The sequence below is a fragment of the Pleurodeles waltl genome, chromosome 4_1 (assembly GCF_031143425.1).
Source record: "Pleurodeles waltl isolate 20211129_DDA chromosome 4_1, aPleWal1.hap1.20221129, whole genome shotgun sequence".
Taxonomy (NCBI): Eukaryota; Metazoa; Chordata; class Amphibia; order Caudata; family Salamandridae; genus Pleurodeles; species Pleurodeles waltl.
Window position 1 is genome coordinate 53,631,505 of NC_090442.1, and position 21,695 is coordinate 53,653,199.

A 21,695-nucleotide genomic window follows, 5' to 3' on the forward strand; every position below is an offset into this window, starting at 1 on the left:
TCTGGCTGCTCCCGGGAGAAGTGGCTGACAGAAAGCACCCTCCAGACCACCAGCAATCTTGTGTTTCACAACATGCCACTGTCACTGGACTTTCCTTCTGGGAAAGCCTAGTCACTGACCTGGCCAGATTCCCTGTCCTCCCCAAAATCCTGGGGAGAAACGGGCAGAGTTCTGCGCCCTGCGCCCTCTTTCGCGTCCCTAACGCGCTCCTAACGCGCCCTACAGCCCTGGTCGGGCACAGCCCTGGTCGGGCTCATACCACTGGGGCCTCTGCCGAGGAAGAGCCCCGGAAGCCTAGGGCCAGGCCTCTTGCACAGGCATCTTAGACCAGGCCATTCCGGGATTGCTGTGTTTCACGTCCTGCCCTTCAACACTCCTGGGAGGGCTTTCCCTGAGAACCCTCATGTCTCTGCCCTCCCAGGAGGCTGTGGTTCTATGCAAAATAGGGGGTGCACCACGGGCCGTCCCCTTTCCTCTCTCTCGCCAATATCTTTCACAAAAGCTGAGCCCTGCAGGTAAATGTATCTATCTGGCTGAGGGGCCAGGGAGGGCCTTTGCCTGCAGTCTTACAAGCCAGAGTGCAGAGAAGGCAGCAACTCTGGGACCGGGACTCTGCTCAAAGGCATATCTAACATGCCACAGTGGAGCTGAGATGGGCAAGACACGTGTCTCACAGGCTGGCAGCACACCAAGACAGTGGCAGGAAACTATGCTAACAAGGAAAGAGAAAAGTCACGTGTCTCGTGGCCTTCCCACCATTAGACAGTAGTCTGCGCAAGAAAACATCCAACAGTGACAGGACAACCAAGCAAATGACAAACGCCGTGCTGAATAAAGTCATCTTACATGACATTTCGTACAAAGGCCCAGATCATGGGGATGATCGCGCAGCAGAAGCAGCAAGTATCAGAGCCACCGAACCTGGGGTGAGTTACACGAGGAGAAAGGGCGACATGGGGACAGGGGCTATGGGCTCAGGGAACAGCTACCACAATGCAACCTCGGGTGTGGGGATGCCACTCATTGCGGGTACTGCCCTGGGATTTCCTTTTAGAAAGAATCGCTGGTTAAAGTGTAGAGCACAAAAAAACCTACTCCTCGATTACACTATTAGATAACATCCTTTAACTGCCCCACCCACCCTGTGTGAGTCTCACCCACTTCCCGCCTGCTCCCTCTAGTCTGAGAGTTGTATCTCCACAAAAAACACACAATGGGGCTCAATGAGCTGCTCATGTCTGACATGGACACCTAAGCAGTGCTGGATTCACAACCTGAAAGCCTGCAAAGGAAAGTGTGCCCGGCAGAAGATAAGCTGCCTGGCAACTCAGAACCTTCTTCTAAGAGAAGTAAGACATGTCACAATGGAGTCTAAGCCTACCTGTCTTATGCCAGGACCTTAGAGCTGCAGGCAGGAGCACAAAGGTAAAAACATATATTGAGTCCCAACACACTCACTGCGGTGGTTGGTCTCTGTGGCGCAATCGGTTAGCACGTTCGGCTGTTAACTGAAAGGCTGGTGGTTCAAGCCCACCCAGGGACGTATGCTTTTGCCTACATCAAGTCCTGAATTAAAACACAGCTGTCTGGCTTTGCTCTTAGAGCTCTCGCTTTGCCTGCGTGACATGCTCTATCTCAACATTTCTATCTTCTCTCATCTCTTCACCTCTAGTCATTTCCACCAATAGGACTGGAAACGGGACATCAAGTCCTGAATTAAAACACAGCTGTCTGGCTTTGCTCTTAGAGCTCTCGCTTTGCCTGCGTGACATGCTCTATCTCAACATTTCTATCTTCTCTCATCTCTTCACCTCTAGTCATTTCCACCAATAGGACTGGAAACGGGCCACCAAGCCTTCTACTTTAACCACAGGCGTACTGAGGGCCAATAAAAGGCACAGAAGCATTTCTTGATCCGGGGCTGAGAACTGCATGCACAGGGACCTCGTGGCGCAACGGTAGCGCGTCTGACTCCAGATCAGAAGTTTGCGTGTTCAAATCACGTCGGGGTCACTCTTTGACATTTTTTTCCCCACCAAGTCTATATCTCTGACTTCTAAAGCAAAGCCAAAAGAAGGGCGCTTTGCATTGGCCGGGAATCGAACCCGGGCCTCCCGCGTGGCAGGCGAGAATTCTACCACTGAACCACCAATGCTTCACTTACATAGGCTGAGCAGAGAGCCCTGCCGTAGACAGTAGTGATGAGGCCCATGCATTCGCATGGGACACCTATGAACAAAGTTTGCATGGCAAGCCTTGGACTGCCAAACGTTCACATGCTGATGGCAGGAATCAGATGCAGGAGACTGAAACTATGAATGTTTCTGCTTTTGCTAAGGACAGTGGTTTGGGGCCAGTGTTGTGCTTGACAGAACACGACATCAGCCTGCTCTCTGGCTGCTCCCGGGAGAAGTGGCTGACAGAAAGCACCCTCCAGACCACCAGCAATCTTGTGTTTCACAACATGCCACTGTCACTGGACTTTCCTTCTGGGAAAGCCTAGTCACTGACCTGGCCAGATTCCCTGTCCTCCCCAACATCCTGGGGAGAAACGGGCAGAGTTCTGCGCCCTGCGCCCTCTTTCGCGTCCCTAACGCGCTCCCAACGCGCCCTACAGCCCTGGTCGGGCACAGCCCTGGTCGGGCTCATACCACTGGGGCCTCTGCCGAGGAAGAGCCCCGGAAGCCTAGGGCCAGGCCTATTGCACAGGCATCTTAGACCAGGCCATTCCGGGATTGCTGTGTTTCACGTCCTGCCCTTCAACACTCCTGGGAGGGCTTTCCCTGAGAACCCTCATGTCTCTGCCCTCCCAGGAGGCTGTGGTTCTATGCAAAATAGGGGGTGCACCACGGGCCGTCCCCTTTCCTCTCTCTCGCCAATATCTTTCACCAAAGCTGAGCCCTGCAGGTAAATGTATCTATCTGGCTGAGGGGCCAGGGAGGGCCTTTGCCTGCAGTCTTACAAGCCAGAGTGCAGAGAAGGCAGCAACTCTGGGACCGGGACTCTGCTCAAAGACATATCTAACATGCCACAGTGGAGCTGAGATGGGCAAGACACGTGTCTCAACGGCTGGCAGCACACCAAGACAGTGGCAGGAAACTATGCTAACAAGGAAAGAGAAAAGTCACGTGTCTCGTGGCCTTCCCACCATTAGACAGTAGTCTGCACAAGAAAACATCCAACAGTGACAGGACAACCAAGCAAATGACAAACGCCGTACTGAATAAAGTCATCTTACATGACATTTCGTACAAAGGCCCAGATCATGGGGATGATCGCGCAGCAGAAGCAGCAAGTATCAGAGCCACCGAACCTGGGGTGAGTTACACGAGGAGAAAGGGCGACATGGGGACAGGGGCTATGGGCTCAGGGAACAGCTACCACAATGCAACCTCGGGTGTGGGGATGCCACTCATTGCGGGTACTGCCCTGGGATTTCCTTTTAGAAAGAATCGCTGGTTAAAGTGTAGAGCACAAAAAACCCTACTCCTCGATTACACTATTAGATAACATCCTTTAACTGCCCCACCCACCCTGTGTGAGTCTCACCCACTTCCCGCCTGCTCCCTCTAGTCTGAGAGTTGTATCTCCACAAAAAATACACAATGGGGCTCAATGAGCTGCTCATGTCTGACATGGACACCTAAGCAGTGCTGGATTCACAACCTGAAAGCCTGCAAAGGAAAGTGTGCCCGGCAGAAGATAAGCTGCCTGGCAACTCAGAACCTTCTTCTAAGAGAAGTAAGACATGTCACAATGGAGTCTAAGCCTACCTGTCTTATGCCAGGACCTTAGAGCTGCAGGCAGGAGCACAAAGATAAAAACATATATTGAGTCCCAACACGCTTACTGCGGTGGTTGGTCTCTGTGGCGCAATCGGTTAGCACGTTCGGCTGTTAACCGAAAGGTTGGTGGTTCAAGCCCACCCAGGGACGTATGCTTTTGCCTACATCAAGTCCTGAATTAAAACACAGCTGTCTGGCTTTGCTCTTAGAGCTCTCGCTTTGCCTGCGTGACATGCTCTATCTCAACATTTCTATCTTCTCTCATCTCTTCACCTCTAGTCATTTCCACCAATAGGACTGGAAACGGGACATCAAGTCCTGAATTAAAACACAGCTGTCTGGCTTTGCTCTTAGAGCTCTCGCTTTGCCTGCGTGACATGCTCTATCTCAACATTTCTATCTTCTCTCATCTCTTCACCTCTAGTCATTTCCACCAATAGGACTGGAAACGGGCCACACAGCCTTCTACTTTAACCACAGGCGTACTGAGGGCCAATAAAAGGCACAGAAGCATTTCTTGATCCGGGGCTGAGAACTGCATGCACAGGGACCTCGTGGATCAACGGTAGCGCGGCTGACTCCAGATCAGAAGGTTGCGTGTTCAAATCACGTCGGGGTCACTCTTTGACATTTTTTTCCCCACCAAGTCTATATCTCTGACTTCTAAAGCAAAGCCAAGAGAAGGGCACTTTGCATTGGCCGGGAATCGAACCCGGGCCTCCCGCGTGGCAGGCGAGAATTCTACCACTGAACCACCAATGCTTCACTTACATAGGCTGAGCAGAGAGCCCTGCCGTAGACAGTAGTGATGAGGCCCATGCATTCGCATGGGACACCTATGAACAAAGTTTGCATGGCAAGCCTTGGACTGCCAAACGTTCACATGCTGATGGCAGGAATCAGATGCAGGAGACTGAAACTATGAATGTTTCTGCTTTTGCTAAGGACAGTGGTTTGGGGTCAGTGTTGTGCTTGACAGAGCACGACATCAGCCTGCTCTCTGGCTGCTCCCGGGAGAAGTGGCTGACAGAAAGCACCCTCCAGACCACCAGCAATCTTGTGTTTCACAACATGCCACTGTCACTGGACTTTCCTTCTGGGAAAGCCTAGTCACTGACCTGGCCAGATTCCCTGTCCTCCCCACCCCAAAATCCTGGGGAGAAACGGGCAGAGTTCTGCGCCCTGCGCCCTCTTTCGCGTCCCTAACGCGCTCCCAACGCACCCTACAGCCCTGGTCGGGCACAGCCCTGGACGGGCTCATACCACTGGGGCCTCTGCCGAGGAAGAGCCCCGGAAGCCTAGGGCCAGGCCTATTGCACAGGCATCTTAGACTAGGCCATTCCGGGATTGCTGTGTTTCACGTCCTGCCCTTCAACACTCCTGGGAGGGCTTTCCCTGAGAACCCTCATGTCTCTGCCCTCCCAGGAGGCTATGGTTCTATGCAAAATAGGGGGTGCACCACGGGCCGTCCCCTTTCCTCTCTCTCGCCAATATCTTTCACCAAAGCTGAGCCCTGCAGGTAAATGTATCTATCTGGCTGAGGGGCCAGGGAGGGCCTTTGCCTGCAGTCTTACAAGCCAGAGTGCAGAGAAGGCAGCAACTCTTGGACCGGGACTCTGCTCAAAGACATATCTAACATGCCACAGTGGAGCTGAGATGGGCAAGACACGTGTCTCACAGGCTGGCAGCACACCAAGACAGTGGCAGGAAACTATGCTAACAAGGAAAGAGAAAAGTCACGTGTCTCGTGGCCTTCCCACCATTAGACAGTAGTCTGCGCAAGAAAACATCCAACAGTGACAGGACAACCAAGCAAATGACAAACGCCGTGCTGAATAAAGTCATCTTACATGACATTTCGTACAAAGGCCCAGATCATGGGGATGATCGCGCAGCAGAAGCAGCAAGTATCAGAGCCACCGAACCTGGGGTGAGTTACACGAGGAGAAAGGGCGACATGGGGACAGGGGCTATGGGCTCAGGGAACAGCTACCACAATGCAACCTCGGGTGTGGGGATGCCACTCATTGCGGGTACTGCCCTGGGATTTCCTTTTAGAAAGAATCGCTGGTTAAAGTGTAGAGCACAAAAAACCCAACTCCTCGATTACACTATTAGATAACATCCTTTAACTGCCCCACCCACCCTGTGTGAGTCTCACCCACTTCCCGCCTGCTCCCTCTAGTCTGAGAGTTGTATCTCCACAAAAAACACACAGTGGGGCTCAATGAGCTGCTCATGTCTGACATGGACACCTAAGCAGTGCTGGATTCACAACCTGAAAGCCTGCAAAGGAAAGTGTGCCCGGCAGAAGATAAGCTGCCTGGCAACTCAGAACCTTCTTCTAAGAGAAGTAAGACATGTCACAATGGAGTCTAAGCCTACCTGTCTTATGCCAGGACCTTAGAGCTGTAGGCAGGAGCACAAAGGTAAAAACATATATTGAGTCCCAACACGCTCACTGCGGTGGTTGGTCTCTGTGGCGCAATCGGTTAGCGCGTTCGGCTGTTAACCGAAAGGTTGGTGGTTTAAGCCCACCCAGGGACGTATGCTTTTGCATACATCAAGTCCTGAATTAAAACACAGCTGTCTGGCTTTGCTCTTAGAGCTCTCGCTTTGCCTGCGTGACATGCTCTATCTCAACATTTCTATCTTCTCTCATCTCTTCACCTCTAGTCATTTCCACCAATAGGACTGGAAACGGGACACCAAGCCTTCTACTTTAACCACAGGCGTACTGAGGGCCAATAAAAGGCACAGAAGCATTTCTTGATCCGGGGCTGAGAACTGCATGCACAGGGACCTCGTGGCGCAATGGTAGCGCGTCTGACTCCAGATCAGAAGGTTGTGTGTTCAAATCACGTCGGGGTCACACTTTGACATTTTTTTCCCCACCAAGTCTATATCTCTGACTTCTAAAGCAAAGCCAAAAGAAGGGCGCTTTGCATTGGCCAGGAATCGAACCCGGGCATCCCGCGTGGCAGGCGAGAATTATACCACTGAACCACCAATGCTTCACTTACATAGGCTGAGCAGAGAGCCCTGCCGTAGACAGTAGTGACGAGGCCCATGCATTCGCATGGGACACCTATGAACAAAGTTTGCATGGCAAGCCTTGGACTGCCAAACGTTCACATGCTGATGGCAGGAATCAGATGCAGGAGACTGAAACTATGAATGTTTCTGCTTTTGCTAAGGACAGTGGTTTGGGGCCAGTGTTGTGCTTGACAGAGCACGACATCAGCCTGCTCTCTGGCTGCTCCCGGGAGAAGTGGCTGACAGAAAGCACCCTCCAGACCACCAGCAATCTTGTGTTTCACAACATGCCACTGTCACTGGACTTTCCTTCTGGGAAAGCCTAGTCACTGACCTGGCCAGATTCCCTGTCCTCCCCAAAATCCTGGGGAGAAACGGGCAGAGTTCTGCGCCCTGCGCCCTCTTTCGCGTCCCTAACGCGCTCCCAACGCGCCCTACAGCCCTGGTCGGGCTCATACCACTGGGGCCTCTGCCGAGGAAGAGCCCCGGAAGCCTAGGGCCAGGCCTATTGCACAGGCATCTTAGACCAGGCCATTCCGGGATTGCTGTGTTTCACGTCCTGCCCTTCAACACTCCTGGGAGGGCTTTCCCTGAGAACCCTCATGTCTCTGCCCTCCCAGGAGGCTGTGGTTCTATGCAAAATATGGGGTGCACCACGGGCCGTCCCCTTTCCTCTCTCTCGCCAATATCTTTCACCAAAGCTGAGCCCTGCAGGTAAATGTATCTATCTGGCTGAGGGGCCAGGGAGGGCCTTTGCCTGCAGTCTTACAAGCCAGAGTGCAGAGAAGGCAGCAGCTCTGGGACCGGGACTCTGCTCAAAGACATATCTAACATGCCACAGTGGAGCTGAGATGGGCAAGACACGTGTCTCACAGGCTGGCAGCACACCAAGACAGTGGCAGGAAACTATGCTAACAAGGAAAGAGAAAAGTCACGTGTCTCGTGGCCTTCCCACCATTAGACAGTAGTCTGCGCAAGAAAACATCCAACAGTGACAGGACAACCAAGCAAATGACAAACGCCGTGCTGAATAAAGTCATCTTACATGACATTTCGTACAAAGGCCCAGATCATGGGGATGATCGCGCAGCAGAAGCAGCAAGTATCAGAGCCACCGAACCTGGGGTGAGTTACACGAGGAGAAAGGGCGACATGGGGACAGGGGCTATGGGCTCAGGGAACAGCTACCACAATGCAACCTCGGGTGTGGGGATGCCACTCATTGCGGGTACTGCCCTGGGATTTCCTTTTAGAAAGAATCGCTGGTTAAAGTGTAGAGCACAAAAAAACCTACTCCTCGATTACACTATTAGATAACATCCTTTAACTGCCCCACCCACCCTGTGTGAGTCTCACCCACTTCCCGCCTGCTCCCTCTAGTCTGAGAGTTGTATCTCCACAAAAAACACACAATGGGGCTCAATGAGCTGCTCATGTCTGACATGGACACCTAAGCAGTGCTGGATTCACAACCTGAAAGCCTGCAAAGGAAAGTGTGCCCGGCAGAAGATAAGCTGCCTGGCAACTCAGAACCTTCTTCTAAGAGAAGTAAGACATGTCACAATGGAGTCTAAGCCTACCTGTCTTATGCCAGGACCTTAGAGCTGCAGGCAGGAGCACAAAGGTAAAAACATATATTGAGTCCCAACACACTCACTGCGGTGGTTGGTCTCTGTGGCGCAATCGGTTAGCACGTTCGGCTGTTAACTGAAAGGCTGGTGGTTCAAGCCCACCCAGGGACGTATGCTTTTGCCTACATCAAGTCCTGAATTAAAACACAGCTGTCTGGCTTTGCTCTTAGAGCTCTCGCTTTGCCTGCGTGACATGCTCTATCTCAACATTTCTATCTTCTCTCATCTCTTCACCTCTAGTCATTTCCACCAATAGGACTGGAAACGGGACATCAAGTCCTGAATTAAAACACAGCTGTCTGGCTTTGCTCTTAGAGCTCTCGCTTTGCCTGCGTGACATGCTCTATCTCAACATTTCTATCTTCTCTCATCTCTTCACCTCTAGTCATTTCCACCAATAGGACTGGAAACGGGCCACCAAGCCTTCTACTTTAACCACAGGCGTACTGAGGGCCAATAAAAGGCACAGAAGCATTTCTTGATCCGGGGCTGAGAACTGCATCCACAGGGACCTCGTGGCGCAACGGTAGCGCGTCTGATTCCAGATCAGAAGTTTGCGTGTTCAAATCACGTCGGGGTCACTCTTTGACATTTTTTTCCCCACCAAGTCTATATCTCTGACTTCTAAAGCAAAGCCAAAAGAAGGGTGCTTTGCATTGGCCGGGAATCGAACCCGGGCCTCCCGCGTGGCAGGCGAGAATTCTACCACTGAACCACCAATGCTTCACTTACATAGGCTGAGCAGAGAGCCCTGCCGTAGACAGTAGTGATGAGGCCCATGCATTCGCATGGGACACCTATGAACAAAGTTTGCATGGCAAGCCTTGGACTGCCAAACGTTCACATGCTGATGGCAGGAATCAGATGCAGGAGACTGAAACTATGAATGTTTCTGCTTTTGCTAAGGACAGTGGTTTGGGGCCAGTGTTGTGCTTGACAGAACACGACATCAGCCTGCTCTCTGGCTGCTCCCGGGAGAAGTGGCTGACAGAAAGCACCCTCCAGACCACCAGCAATCTTGTGTTTCACAACATGCCACTGTCACTGGACTTTCCTTCTGGGAAAGCGTAGTCACTGACCTGGCCAGATTCCCTGTCCTCCCCAACATCCTGGGGAGAAACGGGCAGAGTTCTGCGCCCTGCGCCCTCTTTCGCGTCCCTAACGCGCTCCCAACGCGCCCTACAGCCCTGGTCGGGCACAGCCCTGGTCGGGCTCATACCACTGGGGCCTCTGCCGAGGAAGAGCCCCGGAAGCCTAGGGCCAGGCCTATTGCACAGGCATCTTAGACCAGGCCATTCCGGGATTGCTGTGTTTCACGTCCTGCCCTTCAACACTCCTGGGAGGGCTTTCCCTGAGAACCCTCATGTCTCTGCCCTCCCAGGAGGCTGTGGTTCTATGCAAAATAGGGGGTGCACCACGGGCCGTCCCCTTTCCTCTCTCTCGCCAATATCTTTCACCAAAGCTGAGCCCTGCAGGTAAATGTATCTATCTGGCTGAGGGGCCAGGGAGGGCCTTTGCCTGCAGTCTTACAAGCCAGAGTGCAGAGAAGGCAGCAACTCTGGGACCGGGACTCTGCTCAAAGACATATCTAACATGCCACAGTGGAGCTGAGATGGGCAAGACACGTGTCTCACAGGCTGGCAGCACACCAAGACAGTGGCAGGAAACTATGCTAACAAGGAAAGAGAAAAGTCACGTGTCTCGTGGCCTTCCCACCATTAGACAGTAGTCTGCACAAGAAAACATCCAACAGTGACAGGACAACCAAGCAAATGACAAACGCCGTGCTGAATAAAGTCATCTTACATGACATTTCGTACAAAGGCCCAGATCATGGGGATGATCGCGCAGCAGAAGCAGCAAGTATCAGAGCCACCGAACCTGGGGTGAGTTACACGAGGAGAAAGGGCGACATGGGGACAGGGGCTATGGGCTCAGGGAACAGCTACCACAATGCAACCTCGGGTGTGGGGATGCCACTCATTGCGGGTACTGCCCTGGGATTTCCTTTTAGAAAGAATCGCTGGTTAAAGTGTAGAGCACAAAAAACCCTACTCCTCGATTACACTATTAGATAACATCCTTTAACTGCCCCACCCACCCTGTGTGAGTCTCACCCACTTCCCGCCTGCTCCCTCTAGTCTGAGAGTTGTATCTCCACAAAAAATACACAATGGGGCTCAATGAGCTGCTCATGTCTGACATGGACACCTAAGCAGTGCTGGATTCACAACCTGAAAGCCTGCAAAGGAAAGTGTGCCCGGCAGAAGATAAGCTGCCTGGCAACTCAGAACCTTCTTCTAAGAGAAGTAAGACATGTCACAATGGAGTCTAAGCCTACCTGTCTTATGCCAGGACCTTAGAGCTGCAGGCAGGAGCTCAAAGATAAAAACATATATTGAGTCCCAACACGCTCACTGGGGTGGTTGGTCTCTGTGGCGCAATCGGTTAGCGCGTTCGGCTGTTAACCGAAAGGTTGGTGGTTCAAGCCCACCCAGGGACGTATGCTTTTGCCTACATCAAGTCCTGAATTAAAACACAGCTGTCTGGCTTTGCTCTTAGAGCTCTCGCTTTGCCTGCGTGACATGCTCTATCTCAACATTTCTATCTTCTCTCATCTCTTCACCTCTAGTCATTGCCACCAATAGGACTGGAAACGGGACATCAAGTCCTGAATTAAAACACAGCTGTCTGGCTTTGCTCTTAGAGCTCTCGCTTTGCCTGCGTGACATGCTCTATCTCAACATTTCTATCTTCTCTCATCTCTTCACCTCTAGTCATTTCCACCAATAGGACTGGAAACGGGCCACACAGCCTTCTACTTTAACCACAGGCGTACTGAGGGCCAATAAAAGGCACAGAAGCATTTCTTGATCCGGGGCTGAGAACTGCATGCACAGGGACCTCGTGGCTCAACGGTAGCGCTGCTGACTCAAGATCAGATGGTTGCGTGTTCAAATCACGTCGGGGTCCCTCTTTGACATTTTTTTCCCCACCAAGTCTATATCTCTGACTTCTAAAGCAAAGCCAAGAGAAGGGCGCTTTGCATTGGCCGGGAATCGAACCCGGGCCTCCCGCGTGGCAGGCGAGAATTCTACCACTGAACCACCAATGCTTCACTTACATAGGCTGAGCAGAGAGCCCTGCCGTAGACAGTAGTGATGAGGCCCATGCATTCGCATGGGACACCTATGAACAAAGTTTGCATGGCAAGCCTTGGACTGCCAAACGTTCACATGCTGATGGCAGGAATCAGATGCAGGAGACTGAAACTATGAATGTTTCTGCTTTTGCTAAGGACAGTGGTTTGGGGTCAGTGTTGTGCTTGACAGAGCACGACATCAGCCTGCTCTCTGGCTGCTCCCGGGAGAAGTGGCTGACAGAAAGCACCCTCCAGACCACCAGCAATCTTGTGTTTCACAACATGCCACTGTCACTGGACTTTCCTTCTGGGAAAGCCTAGTCACTGACCTGGCCAGATTCCCTGTCCTCCCCAAAATCCTGGGGAGAAACGGGCAGAGTTCTGCGCCCTGCGCCCTCTTTCGCGTCCCTAACGCGCTCCCAACGCACCCTACAGCCCTGGTCGGGCACAGCCCTGGTCGGGCTCATACCACTGGGGCCTCTACCGAGGAAGAGCCCCGGAAGCCTAGGGCCAGGCCTATTGCACAGGCATCTTAGACTAGGCCATTCCGGGATTGCTGTGTTTCACGTCCTGCCCTTCAACACTCCTGGGAGGGCTTTCCCTGAGAACCCTCATGTCTCTGCCCTCCCAGGAGGCTATGGTTCTATGCAAAATAGGGGGTGCACCACGGGCCGTCCCCTTTCCTCTCTCTCGCCAATATCTTTCACCAAAGCTGAGCCCTGCAGGTAAATGTATCTATCTGGCTGAGGGGCCAGGGAGGGCCTTTGCCTGCAGTCTTACAAGCCAGAGTGCAGAGAAGGCAGCAACTCTTGGACCGGGACTCTGCTCAAAGACATATCTAACATGCCACAGTGGAGCTGAGATGGGCAAGACACGTGTCTCACAGGCTGGCAGCACACCAAAACAGTGGCAGGAAACTATGCTAACAAGGAAAGAGAAAAGTCATGTGTCTCGTGGCCTTCCCACCATTAGACAGTAGTCTGCGCAAGAAAACATCCAACAGTGACAGGACAACCAAGCAAATGACAAACGCCGTGCTGAATAAAGTCATCTTACATGACATTTCGTACAAAGGCCCAGATCATGGGGATGATCGCGCAGCAGAAGCAGCAAGTATCAGAGCCACCGAACCTGGGGTGAGTTACACGAGGAGAAAGGGCGACATGGGGACAGGGGCTATGGGCTCAGGGAACAGCTAACACAATGCAACCTCGGGTGTGGGGATGCCACTCATTGCGGGTACTGCCCTGGGATTTCCTTTTAGAAAGAATCGCTGGTTAAAGTGTAGAGCACAAAAAACCCAACTCCTCGATTACACTATTAGATAACATCCTTTAACTGCCCCACCCACCCTGTGTGAGTCTCACCCACTTCCCGCCTGCTCCCTCTAGTCTGAGAGTTGTATCTCCACAAAAAACACACAGTGGGGCTCAATGAGCTGCTCATGTCTGACATGGACACCTAAGCAGTGCTGGATTCACAACCTGAAAGCCTGCAAAGGAAAGTGTGCCCGGCAGAAGATAAGCTGCCTGGCAACTCAGAACCTTCTTCTAAGAGAAGTAAGACATGTCACAATGGAGTCTAAGCCTACCTGTCTTATGCCAGGACCTTAGAGCTGTAGGCAGGAGCACAAAGGTAAAAACATATATTGAGTCCCAACACGCTCACTGCGGTGGTTGGTCTCTGTGGCGCAATCGGTTAGCGCGTTCGGCTGTTAACCGAAAGGTTGGTGGTTTAAGCCCACCCAGGGACGTATGCTTTTGCATACATCAAGTCCTGAATTAAAACACAGCTGTCTGGCTTTGCTCTTAGAGCTCTCGCTTTGCCTGCGTGACATGCTCTATCTCAACATTTCTATCTTCTCTCATCTCTTCACCTCTAGTCATTTCCACCAATAGGACTGGAAACGGGACACCAAGCCTTCTACTTTAACCACAGGCGTACTGAGGGCCAATAAAAGGCACAGAAGCATTTCTTGATCCGGGGCTGAGAACTGCATGCACAGGGACCTCGTGGCGCAATGGTAGCGCGTCTGACTTCAGATCAGAAGGTTGTGTGTTCAAATCACGTCGGGGTCACACTTTGACATTTTTTTCCCCACCAAGTCTATATCTCTGACTTCTAAAGCAAAGCCAAAAGAAGGGCGCTTTGCATTGGCCAGGAATCGAACCCGGGCATCCCGCGTGGCAAGCGAGAATTATACCACTGAACCACCAATGCTTCACTTACATAGGCTGAGCAGAGAGCCCTGCCGTAGACAGTAGTGACGAGGCCCATGCATTCGCATGGGACACCTATGAACAAAGTTTGCATGGCAAGCCTTGGACTGCCAAACGTTCACATGCTGATGGCAGGAATCAGATACAGGAGACTGAAACTATGAATGTTTCTGCTTTTGCTAAGGACAGTGGTTTGGGGCCAGTGTTGTGCTTGACAGAGCACGACATCAGCCTGCTCTCTGGCTGCTCCCGGGAGAAGTGGCTGACAGAAAGCACCCTCCAGACCACCAGCAATCTTGTGTTTCACAACATGCCACTGTCACTGGACTTTCCTTCTGGGAAAGCCTAGTCACTGACCTGGCCTGATTCCCTGTCCTCCCCAAAATCCTGGGGAGAAACGGGCAGAGTTCTGCGCCCTGCGCCCTCTTTCGCGTCCCTAACGCGCTCCCAACGCACCCTACAGCCCTGGTCGGGCTCATACCACTGGGGCCTCTGCCGAGGAAGAGCCCCGGAAGCCTAGGGCCAGGCCTATTGCACAGGCATCTTAGACCAGGCCATTCCGGGATTGCTGTGTTTCACGTCCTGCCCTTCAACACTCCTGGGAGGGCTTTCCCTGAGAACCCTCATGTCTCTGCCCTCCCAGGAGGCTGTGGTTCTATGCAAAATATGGGGTGCACCACGGGCCGTCCCCTTTCGTCTCTCTCGCCAATATCTTTCACCAAAGCTGAGCCCTGCAGGTAAATGTATCTATCTGGCTGAGGGGCCAGGGAGGGCCTTTGCCTGCAGTCTTACAAGCCAGAGTGCAGAGAAGGCAGCAGCTCTGGGACCGGGACTCTGCTCAAAGACATATCTAACATGCCACAGTGGAGCTGAGATGGGCAAGACACGTGTCTCACAGGCTGGCAGCACACCAAGACAGTGGCAGGAAACTATGCTAACAAGGAAAGAGAAAAGTCACGTGTCTCGTGGCCTTCCCACCATTAGACAGTAGTCTGCGCAAGAAAACATCCAACAGTGACAGGACAACCAAGCAAATGACAAACGCCGTGCTGAATAAAGTCATCTTACATGACATTTCGTACAAAGGCCCAGATCATGGGGATGATCGCGCAGCAGAAGCAGCAAGTATCAGAGCCACCGAACCTGGGGTGAGTTACACGAGGAGAAAGGGCGACATGGGGACAGGGGCTATGGGCTCAGGGAACAGCTACCACAATGCAACCTCGGGTGTGGGGATGCCACTCATTGCGGGTACTGCCCTGGGATTTCCTTTTAGAAAGAATCGCTGGTTAAAGTGTAGTGCACAAAAAAACCAACTCCTCGATTACACTATTAGATAACATCCTTTAACTGCCCCACCCACCCTGTGTGAGTCTCACCCACTTCCCGCCTGCTCCCTCTAGTCTGAGAGTTGTATCTCCACAAAAAACACACAGTGGGGCTCAATGAGCTGCTCATGTCTGACATGGACACCTAAGCAGTGCTGGATTCACAACCTGAAAGCCTGCAAAGGAAAGTGTGCCCGGCAGAAGATAAGCTGCCTGGCAACTCAGAACCTTCTTCTAAGAGAAGTAAGACATGTCACAATGGAGTCTAAGCCTACCTGTCTTATGCCAGGACCTTAGAGCTGCAGGCAGGAGCACAAAGGTAAAAACATATATTGAGTCCCAACACGCTCACTGTGGTGGTTGGTCTCTGTGGCGCAATCGGTTAGCGTGTTTGGCTGTTAACCGAAAAGTTGGTGGTTCAAGCCCACCCAGGGACGTATGCTTTTGCCTACATCAAGTCCTGAATTAAAACACAGCTGTCTGGCTTTGCTCTTAGAGCTCTCACTTTGCCTGCGTGACATGCTCTATCTCAACATTTCTATCTTCTCTCATCTCTTCACCTCTAGTCATTTCCACCAATAGGACTGGAAACGGGACATCAAGTCCTGAATTAAAACACAGCTGTCTGGCTTTGCTCTTAGAGCTCTCGCTTTGCCTGCGTGACATGCTCTATCTCAACATTTCTATCTTCTCTCATCTCTTCACCTCTAGTCATTTCCACCAATAGGACTGGAAACGGGACACCAAGCCTTCTACTTTAACCACAGGCGTACTGAGGGCCAATAAAAGGCACAGAAGCATTTCTTGATCCGGGGCTGAGAACTGCATGCACAGGGACCTCGTGGCGCAACGGTAGCGCGTCTGACTCCAGATCAGAAGGTTGCGTGTTCAACTCACGTCGGGGTCACTCTTTGACATTTTTTTCCCCACCAAGTCTATATCTCTGCCTTCTAAAGCAAAGCCAAAAGAAGGGCGCTTTGCATTGGCCGGGAATCGAACCCGGGCCTCCCGCGTGGCAGGCGAGAATTCTACCACTGAACCACCAATGCTTCACTTACATAAGCTGAGCAGAGAGCCCTGCCGTAGACAGTAGTGATGAGGCCCATGCATTCGCATGGGACACCTATGAACAAAGTTTGCATGGCAAGCCTTGGACTGCCAAACGTTCACATGCTGATGGCAGGAATCAGATGCAGGAGACTGAAACTATGAATGTTTCTGCTTTTGCTAAGGACAGTGGTTTGGGGCCAGTGTTGTGCTTGACAGAGCACGACATCAGCCTGCTCTCTGGCTGCTCCCGGGAGAAGTGGCTGACAGAAAGCACCCTCCAGACCACCAGCAATCTTGTGTTTCACAACATGCCACTGTCACTGGACTTTCCTTCTGGGAAAGCCTAGTCACTGACCTGGCCAGATTCCCTGTCCTCCCCAAAATCCTGGGGAGAAATGGGCAGAGTTCTGCGCCCTGCGCCCTCTTTCGCGTCCCTAACGCGCTCCCAACGCGCCCTACAGCCCTGGTCGGGCACAGCCCTGGTCGGGCTCATACCACTGGGGCCTCTGCTGAGGAAGAGCCCCGGAAGCCTAGGGCCAGGCCTATTGCACAGGCATCTTAGACCAGGCCATTCCGGGATTGCTGTGTTTCACGTCCTGCCCTTCAACACTCCTGGGAGGGCTTTCCCTGAGAACCCTCATGTCTCTGCCCTCCCAGGAGGCTGTGGTTCTATGCAAAATAGGGGGTGCACCACGGGCCGTCCCCTTTCCTCTCTCTCGCCAATATCTTTCACCAAAGCTGAGCCCTGCAGGTAAATGTATCTATCTGGCTGAGGGGCCAGGGAGGGCCTTTGCCTGCAGTCTTACAAGCCAGAGTGCAGAGAAGGCAGCAACTCTGGGACCGGGACTCTGCTCAAAGGCATATCTAACATGCCACAGTGGAGCTGAGATGGGCAAGACACGTGTCTCACAGGCTGGCAGCACACCAAGACAGTGGCAGGAAACTATGCTAACAAGGAAAGAGAAAAGTCACGTGTCTCGTGGCCTTCCCACCATTAGACAGTAGTCTGCGCAAGAAAACATCCAACAGTGACAGGACAACCAAGCAAATGACAAACGCCGTGCTGAATAAAGTCATCTTACATGACATTTCGTACAAAGGCCCAGATCATGGGGATGATCGCGCAGCAGAAGCAGCAAGTATCAGAGCCACCGAACCTGGGGTGAGTTACACGAGGAGAAAGGGCGACATGGGGACAGGGGCTATGGGCTTAGGGAACAGCTACCACAATGCAACCTCGGGTGTGGGGATGCCACTCATTGCGGGTACTGCCCTGGGATTTCCTTTTAGAAAGAATCGCTGGTTAAAGTGTAGTGCACAAAAAACCCAACTCCTCGATTACACTATTAGATAACATCCTTTAACTGCCCCACCCACCCTGTGTGAGTCTCACCCACTTCCCGCCTGCTCCCTCTAGTCTGAGAGTTGTATCTCCACAAAAAACACACAGTGGGGCTCAATGAGCTGCTCATGTCTGGCATGGACACCTAAGCAGTGCTGGATTCACAACCTGAAAGCCTGCAAAGGAAAGTGTGCCCGGCAGAAGATAAGCTGCCTGGCAACTCAGAACCTTCTTCTAAGAGAAGTAAGACATGTCACAATGGAGTCTAAGCCTACCTGTCTTATGCCAGGACCTTAGAGCTGCAGGCAGGAGCACAAAGGTAAAAACATATATTGAGTCCCAACACGCTCACTGCGGTGGTTGGTCTCTGTGGCGCAATCGGTTAGCGCGTTCGGCTGTTAACCGAAAGGTTGGTGGTTCAAGCCCACCCAGGGACGTATGCTTTTGCCTACATCAAGTCCTGAATTAAAACACAGCTGTCTGGCTTTGCTCTTAGAGCTCTCGCTTTGCCTGCGTGACATGCTCTATCTCAACATTTCTATCTTCTCTCATCTCTTCACCTCTAGTCATTTCCACCAATAGGACTGGAAACGGGACATCAAGTCCTGAATTAAAACACAGCTGTCTGGCTTTGCTCTTAGAGCTCTCGCTTTGCCTGCGTGACATGCTCTATCTCAACATTTCTATCTTCTCTCATCTCTTCACCTCTAGTCATTTCCACCAATAGGACTGGAAACGGGACACCAAGCCTTCTACTTTAACCACAGGCGTACTGAGGGCCAATAACAGGCACAGAAGCATTTCTTGATCCGGGGCTGAGAACTGCATGCACAGGGACCTCGTGGCGCAACGGTAGCGCGTCTGACTCCAGATCAGAAGGTTGTGTGTTCAAATCACGTCGGGGTCACTCTTTGATATTTTTTTCCCCACCAAGTCTATATCTCTGACTTCTAAAGCAAAGCCAAAAGAAGGGCGCTTTGCATTGGCCGGGAATCGAACCCGGGCCTCGCGCGTGGCAGGCGAGAATTCTACCACTGAACCACCAATGCTTCACTTACATATCCTGAGCAGAGAGCCCTGCCGTAGACAGTAGTGACGAGGCCCATGCATTCGCATGGGACACCTATGAACAAAGTTTGCATGGCAAGCCTTGGACTGTCAAACGTTCACATGCTGATGGCAGGAATCAGATGCAGGAGACTGAAACTATGAATGTTTCTGCTTTTGCTAAGGACAGTGGTTTGGGGCCAGTATTGTGCTTGACAGAGCATGACATCAGCCTGCTCTCTGGCTGCTCCCGGGAGAAGTGGCTGACAGAAAGCACCCTCCAGACCACCAGCAATCTTGTGTTTCACAACATGCCACTGTCACTGGACTTTCCTTCTGGGAAAGCCTAGTCACTGACCTGGCCAGATTCCCTGTCCTCCCCAAAATCCTGGGGAGAAACGGTCAGAGTTCTGCGTCCTGCGCCCTCTTTCGCGTCCCTAACGCGCTCCCAACGCGCCCTACAGCCCTGGTCGGGCACAGCCCTGGTCGGGCTCATACCACTGGGGCCTCTGCCGAGGAAGAGCCCCGGAAGCCTAGGGCCAGGCCTATTGCACAGGCATCTTAGACCAGGCCATTCCGGGATTGCTGTGTTATACGTCCTGCCCTTCAACACTCCTGGGAGGGCTTTCCCTGAGAACCCTCATGTCTCTGCCTATTCCAGGAGGCTGTGGTTCTATGCAAAATAGGGGGTGCACCACGGGCCGTCCCCTTTCCTCTCTCTCGCCAATATCTTTCACCAAAGCTGAGCCCTGCAGGTAAATGTATCTATCTGGCTGAGGGGCCAGGGAGGGCCTTTGCCTGCAGTCTTATAAGCCAGAGTGCAGAGAAGGCAGCAGCTCTGGGACCGGGACTCTGCTCAAAGACATATCTAACATGCCACAGTGGAGCTGAGATGGGCAAGACACGTGTCTCACAGGCTGGCAGCACACCAAGACAGTGGCAGGAAACTATGCTAACAAGGAAAGAGAAAAGTCACGTGTCTCGTGGCCTTCCCACCATTAGACAGTAGTCTGCGCAAGAAAACATCCAACAGTGACAGGACAACCAAGCAAATGACAAACGGCGTGCTGAATAAAGTCATCTTACATGACATTTCGTACAAAGGCCCAGATCATGGGGATGATCGCGCAGCAGAAGCAGCAAGTATCAGAGCCACCGAACCTGGGGTGAGTTTCACGAGGAGAAAGGGCGACATGGGGACAGGGGCTATGGGCTCAGGGAACAGCTACCACAATGCAACCTCGGGTGTGGGGATGCCACTCATTGCGGGTACTGCCCTGGGATTTCCTTTTAGAAAGAATCGCTGGTTAAAGTGTAGTGCACAAAAAAAACAACTCCTCGATTACACTATTAGATAACATCCTTTAACTGCCCCACCCACGCTGTGTGAGTCTCACCCACTTCCCGCCTGCTCCCTCTAGTCTGAGAGTTGTATCTCCACAAAAAACACACAGTGGGGCTCAATGAGCTGCTCATGTCTGACATGGACACCTAAGCAGTGCTGGATTCACAACCTGAAAGCCTGCAAAGGAAAGTGTGCCCGGCAGAAGATAAGCTGCCTGGCAACTCAGAACCTTCTTCTAAGAGAAGTAAGACATGTCACAATGGAGTCTAAGCCTACCTGTCTTATGCCAGGACCTTAGAGCTGCAGGCAGGAGCACAAAGGTAAAAACATATATTGAGTCCCAACACGCTCACTGCGGTGGTTGGTCTCTGTGGCGCAATCGGTTAGCGTGTTCGGCTGTTAACCGAAAGGTTGGTGGTTCAAGCCCACCCAGGGACGTATGCTTTTGCCTACATCAAGTCCTGAATTAAAACACAGCTGTCTGGCTTTGCTCTTAGAGCTCTCGCTTTGCCTGCGTGACATGCTCTATCTCAACATTTCTATCTTCTCTCATCTCTTCACCTCTAGTCATTTCCACCAATAGGACTGGAAACGGGACACCAAGCCTTCTACTTTAACCACAGGCGTACTGAGGGCCAATAAAAGGCACAGAAGCATTTCTTGATCCGGGGCTGAGAACTGCATGCACAGGGACCTCGTGGCGCAACGGTAGCGCGTCTGACTCCAGATCAGAAGTTTGCGTGTTCAAATCACGTCGGGGTCACTCTTTGACATTTTTTTCCCCACCAAGTCTATATCTCTGACTTCTAAAGCAAAGCCAAAAGAAGGGCGCTTTGCATTGGCCGGGAATCGAACCCGGGCCTCCCGCGTGGCAGGCGAGAATTCTACCACTGAACAACCAATGCTTCACTTACATAGGCTGAGCAGAGAGCCCTGCCGTAGACAGTAGTGATGAGGCCCATGCATTTGCATGGGACACCTATGAACAAAGTTTGCATGGCAAGCCTTGGACTGCCAAACGTTCACATGCTGATGGCAGGAATCAGATGCAGGAGACTGAAACTATGAATGTTTCTGCTTTTGCTAAGGACAGTGGTTTGGGGCCAGTGTTGTGCTTGACAGAGCACGACATCAGCCTGCTCTCTGGCTGCTCCCGGGAGAAGTGGCTGACAGAAAGCACCCTCCAGACCACCAGCAATCTTGTGTTTCACAACATGCCACTGTCACTGGACTTTCCTTCTGGGAAAGCCTAGTCACTGACCTGGCCAGATTCCCTGTCCTCCCCAAAATCCTGGGGAGAAACGGGCAGAGTTCTGCGCCCTGCGCCCTCTTTCGCGTCCCTAACGCGCTCCCAACGCGCCCTACAGCCCTGGTCGGGCACAGCCCTGGTCGGGCTCATACCACTGGGGCCTCTGCCGAGGAAGAGCCCCGGAAGCCTAGGGCCAGGCCTATTGCACAGGCATCTTAGACCAGGCCATTCCGGGATTGCTGTGTTTCACGTCCTGCCCTTCAACACTCCTGGGAGGGCTTTCCCTGAGAACCCTCATGTCTCTGCCCTCCCAGGAGGCTGTGGTTCTATGCAAAATAGGGGGTGCACCACGGGCCGTCCCCTTTCCTCTCTCTCACCAATATCTTTCACCAAAGCTGAGCCCTGCAGGTAAATGTATCTATCTGGCTGAGGGGCCAGGGAGGGCCTTTGCCTGCAGTCTTACAAGCCAGAGTGCAGAGAAGGCAGCAACTCTGGGACCGGGACTCTGCTCAAAGGCATAT

The 21,695-nt window shown here is 52.4% G+C and overlaps 7 non-coding genes across 7 annotated transcripts; 2 read left to right on the plus strand and 5 right to left on the minus strand.

The window, feature by feature from the left end:
* Positions 1 to 2,084: 2,084 nt before the first annotated feature.
* Positions 2,085 to 2,155, minus strand: TRNAG-GCC (transfer RNA glycine (anticodon GCC)). The gene has a single exon. It is a non-coding gene; the product is annotated as a tRNA-Gly (tRNA).
* Positions 2,156 to 4,476: 2,321 nt separating this feature from the next.
* Positions 4,477 to 4,547, minus strand: TRNAG-GCC (transfer RNA glycine (anticodon GCC)). Its single transcript has one exon. It is a non-coding gene; the product is annotated as a tRNA-Gly (tRNA).
* Positions 4,548 to 9,104: 4,557 nt separating this feature from the next.
* On the minus strand, positions 9,105 to 9,175 carry TRNAG-GCC (transfer RNA glycine (anticodon GCC)). The gene has a single exon. It is a non-coding gene; the product is annotated as a tRNA-Gly (tRNA).
* Positions 9,176 to 10,881: 1,706 nt separating this feature from the next.
* On the plus strand, positions 10,882 to 10,955 carry TRNAN-GUU (transfer RNA asparagine (anticodon GUU)). Its single transcript has one exon. It is a non-coding gene; the product is annotated as a tRNA-Asn (tRNA).
* Positions 10,956 to 11,496: 541 nt separating this feature from the next.
* TRNAG-GCC (transfer RNA glycine (anticodon GCC)) lies at positions 11,497 to 11,567 on the minus strand. Its single transcript has one exon. It is a non-coding gene; the product is annotated as a tRNA-Gly (tRNA).
* Positions 11,568 to 16,119: 4,552 nt separating this feature from the next.
* On the minus strand, positions 16,120 to 16,190 carry TRNAG-GCC (transfer RNA glycine (anticodon GCC)). The gene has a single exon. It is a non-coding gene; the product is annotated as a tRNA-Gly (tRNA).
* A 1,706-nt stretch (positions 16,191 to 17,896) lies between these two features.
* Positions 17,897 to 17,970, plus strand: TRNAN-GUU (transfer RNA asparagine (anticodon GUU)). Its single transcript has one exon. It is a non-coding gene; the product is annotated as a tRNA-Asn (tRNA).
* Positions 17,971 to 21,695: the final 3,725 nt, after the last annotated feature.